This window comes from Grammomys surdaster, unplaced genomic scaffold (assembly GCF_004785775.1).
Source record: "Grammomys surdaster isolate TR1022 unplaced genomic scaffold, NIH_TR_1.0 66, whole genome shotgun sequence".
Classification (NCBI taxonomy): Eukaryota; Metazoa; Chordata; class Mammalia; order Rodentia; family Muridae; genus Grammomys; species Grammomys surdaster.
In genome coordinates, this window is record NW_021604568.1 from 545,731 (window position 1) to 552,955 (window position 7,225).

The 7,225-nt window shown below is 43.1% G+C and overlaps 1 protein-coding gene across 1 annotated transcript in view; it reads left to right on the forward strand.

Annotated features, from left to right (window-relative positions):
* Entpd1 (ectonucleoside triphosphate diphosphohydrolase 1) overlaps positions 1 to 7,225 on the forward strand; it is a 78,332-nt gene that overhangs the window by 42,882 nt on the left and 28,225 nt on the right. The gene's annotated exons all lie outside the window — the stretch shown is intronic.

A 7,225-nucleotide genomic window follows, 5' to 3' on the forward strand; every position in this document is an offset into this window, starting at 1 on the left:
AGGAAAACCCCCACCAAGTTAACCACTTTATCCCTGAATCCTTTATGGATTAACTGACGAGAGGAATGGGAGGGAAATAAACCAGAATAAGATCTTCTCAACTGAATGAAACTTGGGAACCAAGAACGGATGGAGCTGTGTAATGTCTATAGGTTTCTGGTGCAGGAAGGCTGTTGGAAGCATTGGAGTAGAGTCAGAAGATTCAGGCCAAATCCCTGTTCTGCTTCTGTAACATGTATGGCTTAGCAAGTTCCTAGATATTGTTGCTAATCACAATCTCTGCCTCCGAACTGCAAGCTTCTCATTGTCTGGATCAAAGATGCTGCAGTAGTTGCAGTAGTATAGGGCAGAACATCGGTGGTCTTGTCAGAGCCGTCTAGACAGTTCTCCCTTCATTGTTGGTGACAGTCACTTCCATTTCTGGATGATGGGATTTGCTACTCTATAGGACACGATGTCTCAAAAACTGTAGAGGATGTTGGATGCAGGATCTCTCACCTCTCTGGGTTCTCACTGAACCCAGAGCTCACCAATTCAGCAAATTTACTGTCCAGCAAGCTTCAGAGATTCTTCTGTCTCCTCACACCCCAATCCCCCATGGTAGAGTTACATATGGGCACCTAGTACTACACTGTGCTTCACTTTCACATGGGTGCTGGGGATCTAAACTCAGGTCCTCATGATTGCACAGCAAATACGATGGACTGAACCATCTCCCACTCCATTAATTAATTAAGATCTTGAGATAAGGTCATTCCAGTTTTAAAACCAGGCCAGGCCATGCATACCTTCAATCTCAGGAAGCAGAGGCAGGCAGATCTCTGAGGGGTCAAGGCTAGCTTTGAGCTCTACATAGTGTGTTCCAAGACAGCCTGAGCTACAGAGACCCTGTCTCAAAAACAAAAGATTAAAAAGAAAAGCAGGCCAATGATTAATGTAATAACCAGATTTAATTAGAGAAAATCCAGAAGTGTGATGGGCAAGTACACAGGAGAGAAGGCAATGATGTATCTGTAGGCCAAAGAATGCCAAGAATCCTGAGGAGCTGGAGAAGACAGACAAGCATCTCTGGAGCTTTTGAGGGGACTAAGACCCTGCCAACACCCCAATTTAGGACTCTGTCCTTAAAATTGTAAGAGCTTTTTGTTGTTATGACCAAGCTTGTGGTTATTTGCTGGGGCATGCTTAAGAAATGTATCAGATCATTATCTACCAGATAATAAAAGTATATCTTCTTATAGGATTAAATGAATTAAAGTAAAGAGTTAAGACCCATACCTGGACCTCAGAGTTCTTTTTTCATTTCTTAGATTTATTGATTGATTGATTGATTGATGGTATCTGATTGCTCTATTTGCATAAAGAGCCTACATTCCAGAAGAGAGCATGAGATCCCATTACAGATAGCTGTGAGCCACCATGTGATTGCTGGGAATTGAACTCAAGACCTTTGGAAGTATAGCCAGTGCTCTTAACTGCTGAGCCATTTCTCCAGCCCTACCCTCAGGGTTTTTAAGTGTAGGTTATATTGTGAACTCAGTGCATTTCACATAGCAACCACATGAAGCAGGTGTCATATCACTGCCCCTGTTGGACATGAGGAGCTAGAAGCTCAGAAGAGCCACATGGGAAAGCACTAGTCTGAGTGTCTCAAGTCCATGAAGTTGGTTTCTTGCTGGTAAATTCTGGTTACTTTAATTCTAGCTCCTCCCAGGAATTCTGTCTTAGCAAGGTGCAGAAGGCGTTAAGACTTTCTTAGCATGTTGTTTACTCCTGGATGTACCTGACTTTTTGGAACAAGCCACATCTCATAGATCCTGGTCTGTCCACACTTGGCTATGTAGTTGTCCTATGATCTAGTCTATTGCAATAGGCTTATACACTTATTAATCCAGGAAGCAGGGAAATGTGCCCTACATGACTATATCCACATGATACATCCTCAAGCTCCAAGGACTTCACCTAAACTACTGAGAATAAATCATACCAATTACTCTGGAATAAGTCATATCTTTCAGAGTAGGAGAATGGTCCCATGGGACCTCCAAGGTCTAGTGAGCAAAGTTCCCCATTTACCCCTCTGCTATCTCTTGCCCTTTCTCCTTTCATCACTCTTCCTGCCACACTGTCGTCCTGTCCAGGCACTGACCTGCCTCAGAGGTATTTCTTACACAGTTCAGTTGCTGCCTCAGAGGTGTACATGTTGTCTCATGGTCCTCTTCATTCACTCAGGATCACCCCAAAGGACGTTCTTGGTTGCCCCATATCTCTCTTTGTATCTTTATAGCACTCATAATTACATAATTACCCTTCAAATATTACTGTTTTGTCTTTTTTTCTTCCAAATTAGAATATAAGCTCCATGAATGTGGGACATTTATGTGTTTTGTGTACTGCTATAACTCAGAGCTACAGGCAAGTCTAGCTGCATAGTGCAATGTTTTCAATAATTATTGAATACATAATTGAAAGACTGTTGAGAAACAGCCCCCGGTTCAACAGCTATTTAACTTTAACAAAAATGGTATAGCTAGAAGTAGCACATGAGAACAGAGGACTACTGGGCTCAGCAAGTTGGGTCAGCAGGGAAAGACACTTGCAAACAAGTCCAAAAACCTGTGTTCAATTCTTAGGACCTACATAAGGAACTGACTTATGCAAGTTCTCCTCTGACCTCCACACATGTGCCATGGCACTTGTGCACCAATAAACACACACACACACACACACACACAGAGATACACACAGATACACACACACTAAACAAATGTGGTTTATGTATTTATTTTATATATGTGAGTACACTATCAGTCTCTTCAGATACATCATAGGAGAGCATCAGATCCCATTACAGATGGTTGTGAGCCACCATGTAGTTGCTGGGAATTGAACTCAGGACCTCTAGAAGAGCAGTCAGTACTCTTGACAACTGAGCCATCTCTCTAACCTCAACAAATGTGATTTAAAAATTAAAAAAAAATTAAAGTAGGAGAAAAGGTATGGGGAGGAATTTAACTTCCACATGAGCCTGATGTTGGGGCAACAAGGAAAAAGACTTGATGAGGAATAAGGAGAATAAAGATGAAGAATTCCCACGAGAAGGAAATGTTACATTGAAAAAAAAATCTGAGGATATAAAATCCACTCATCATTTACCATGGGGCACGTCTGTGAACAACCAGAATAGGCCCAGCCCTCAGGGAGTACATGCTAATGATAGTGACAAGAATGTCAGCCATTCTCATCTTAGCCACCTCGGGCAGCAGGAAGTTAAGTTAGAGTCTTGATCAGGAAGAGCCTGGGTTATAGAAGACCCTACAACCACCCAAAGGCGGATTCTGACAGAGAAGGGAACCAGAAAGTGTGGGAGTCCCTGGAAAGGGCTTGTGGATCAGATACCAGATGAGGGTATCGGGAGCAAGGAAGTGGCTGTATCCAAGGATCCTGGTACAAAGCCCCCAAACATGATTGTGGCCTATGTGTGTGTCCTCTGACGGACAACAGGAGAGTGGCAGAGACAGTGAAGGGGCTCTGATTCAGGAAGGAAGGACTGAGACCCTGGTGAGTATGCTGTCCCTGGCTGGAAACAGAGGCTACTTCAATGTGTCTGTCTCTCGTCTGTGCTTCCTCATGGAGCTGCTTTCTCCCGTTGACGAGCCAGGGTTACTCCAGATGTGGCCTCCAGGAAATAGGATGCAGTTCCCTTAGTTGCTTGGGATCCACAGAGGAAACTTTTGGTCACCTTTGCCCAAGCCCCACCACATTTGTCAACATAAAAAAGCTTTTTATCAATGGAAAAACATTTGAAAGATTATATTTTTGGTACCATGTAACAGGGATCCTAAGATTTCTCTTTACAGTGGCATTTTGATAAACTAACTATGATTTTTCACTAAATTAGATTCTAACTGGGCAACTCTGGCTTTCACTATAGGAATGAAGAGTTGAAGTAGGGATTTTTGCTTTTTGTTTTTTGTTCTGTAGCCTATTGGCTTGACATTAGTCCATATTTTACTTAAAAATTGGCTTCTTTCAGCTCTTTCTATAAAGTGAAGGTGGAAATTATTACTTGGGACTTGGCTCTTTAATATTAAACAGAAAAACCTGATAACCTGTCACATGAAAGGAAAAAAAATGTGAAGAAGGTACAGCTTTGAATTCTCCAGTATAATCAACTCCAAGAAAAAAGCAACTGTCTCTGTAATTTCCAACCCCCATAAGCCCATATAAAAAGCATGCAGTCCAGTTATTAGGATTATAAGCTATAAGCCTAGACTGGTCAGATCTTACACTTATTCCCCAGTTATAAGACTCCTTGCTACTTACAGTTTCTTCTGTTCTATCATGGCTTCCTCCTCCTCTTCCTCTTCTGTCCTCTCCCCTTCCCTTCTATTTCTCTCTCTCTCCACCTGCCCCCACTCTCGAAGACTTCCAGTCCCACCTTTCCCTTCCACTGCCCAATCACAGGCTCTAGCTTTTATTGACCACTTAAAATGGGAAGAAGATTCACATGAAATCACCTGAGTATGTGATCTCCTGCTCCTTGGTGGCAACCCCTCTTGAGGAAGCAGAATTAACATCAGAATACACACAGCATCAGGATAACCCACCACAGCAACACTTTGTGATTGGATAATCTTGGTAAAATCATTCCTTGAACTTTTAGGAAGTACCATGTTACAGTCTGGGGACGTATGGAGCTCAATTGGTAGAGTGCTTGCCTAACATGTATAAAGCCCTGGATCTGGTCCCTAGGACCATATAAAACCTGTAAATGTCACAAGCTTATAAACCTAACACTCAGGCAGTGGCAAGAGAATGGCCAGAAATTCAAGGTCATCTCCAACTATGCAGCAAGTTCAAGGCTAGCATGGGCTACATGAGACCAAACCCTGCTCCCCCCAAATATTCAAAACATAAAAATAAATGCCACTTTCTGTCAAGTGATGGAAACTGCCTCTCCCTTACCCATGAGTCAGGTGAGGCTTTCTAAGGAGAAGAGAGTCGGTGTGGGTTTTCATAATAAACCTGACTGTTTTAGTAAAACTGTATCTGAAAGATCTGGCTACTGGTAAGAGTAGGGAAGGTGGTTCCCCAAACCCTTTTCCCCTTTTCACTCTTGGAAATGGAACCCAGAGACTTCCACATGCTGAGCAGGGGTACCCCTGCAGCCTGTGCTTCCCCTTTCTGCCAGCCCGGACCTCCACATCTTGCACCACTTCCTGTGAAGTGTCTGGTTTCCGGCCTGCCTGCAGGGCTTTTGAGAAGTCTGTGAGACACAGTTTTGTTTACTCCTATCTGGGTAATCATGTGAAAACCTCACAGCCATAAGTTTGGTAGTAAAGTTTTTGAAAGTTACATGTAGAGCATTTATATACTTAGGTTCTCTAGCTTATCTTTAATAAGAAGTAAAAATATGACAAGGGACTTGACTATATTGTAGAAGCATGAATATCATTACGAGAGCTGGGCAAAGATGGGAAGCGGTCCAGCTGTTCAGAGATGATGAGACTTAGCAAATATTTGCATAGAAAAAGGAAAAAAAAAAACCAAAGTTACATTAAGGTAGCTACCACCCTGGAGCTTCTGGAGTCCCTGTGCCTTCCTTCTGGAACATTCCATTCCCCCTCATAGCTAGCGTTTCACCATCACCCAGTTCTTAGAAACATCAGGGAAGTCTTAACCTGTGATCTCATACTATTGACTTCACACTGTTGACTTTTTAACTTGTGACCTCACACTGTTGACTTCAAGCCCCAGATCTGCAGCAACCAATTGACCAGAGCCCTTGGCTTTAGTTTCTTCTTAGCACTTTTCATGACTGAAATCATTTATTCATGTAATCTCTGTTCTCCCCCCCCCCCCCACACACACACCTTCTCTTTCTCTCTTAGTGAATGGCTGGCTAATTCCACAGAGCAGAGATGGTTAATCTCTTTCATTGTAGTAGTTTAGATGCTAAGAATAATGCCTGCATAGATGTGGTAGAAAAATGAGCCAGCAAAAATTGCCATTTGTGGAGTGGAAATAACAAGATGGGTAGTCCTTTTTAGCAGCCTCAGGAATGGAAAAAATAGCATTTAAAATGCTCTTACTATGGCCGGGTAGTGATGGCGCACACCTTTAATCCCAGCACGTGGGAGGCAGAGGCAGGCGGATTTCGAGAGTTCGAGGCTAGCCTGGTCTACAGAGTGAGTTCCAGGACAGCCAGGGCTATACAGAGAAACCCTGTCTCAAAAAAACAAAAACAAAAACAAAACAAAACAAAAATGCTCTTACTAATGACACATAGCTACAAAATGCTACCAATCCACATTATAACTGATCATGCAGAGTCCATGCTTGGTAGCACAGTTTCAGTTTTACTGCTTTGGAACTGAAGAAGGGGACCACTCACAGAGAGAGATGTCCATCCTGACTCCCAGACATTACAGTTCTGGCATTTTGACATTTTTTCTACCACCACAGCTGTACCTGGATGTTGAAGCTTCAGGTAACTAATTTCCTGGCATTATTCTTCGGCATTGAGTCAAAGAGTAATCCTATGAGAAGATGAGCTCAGGGTTGGTCAATTTGGCTCTCAATGTGACCCCGAGGACTCAGGTAACCCCATCTCTCAGCTCTTCCATTGGTGTCTGACATATCACCCAGGCAGAACAAGAGAGAATGTTTCCACCTTTTCACTAGTCTTGTTCGAGCAGACATCAGATTGTCAGAGGCTATGTTAAGGAATCCACCCATCATAGAAAACTTTCCTAGTTGGGGCGTGAGATCACACAAACTGAGCAGGTCTATCCCTTAGCTTGGGGGAGCTAGTTTTCTAAATACTGTGTATGTTCGTTCAGGAAGAGGACAGAGATGTGCTATGGCTTTTACTTGCCATTCTGTCTTGGGAAGTAAGAGGTAATGGTTGGCTAGCATTTTGTCCTAGGTTTTGTATTGTTTGGCTTGATGGACAGAGACTACTTGAGAACTCTGGGGCTTGGTGCAGACTAGGCACCCATGTGGTGGCAATCTTTTGAAAAAAGTCCAAGTTTCTGCTCAAAACCATAAAGAAGACTTCTCATGTCAGTGCCCAGCCTACTGCTGCTGACAAAGAGGAAAATTGGAGAGTGGGGACACTTGGGCATCTCTCTCCTCTTCCTTGATCTCACTCTGTCCTCAGAGAAGTGTAAAATGAGAGAGAGAGAGAGAGAGAGAGAGAGAGAGAGAGAGAGAGAGAGAG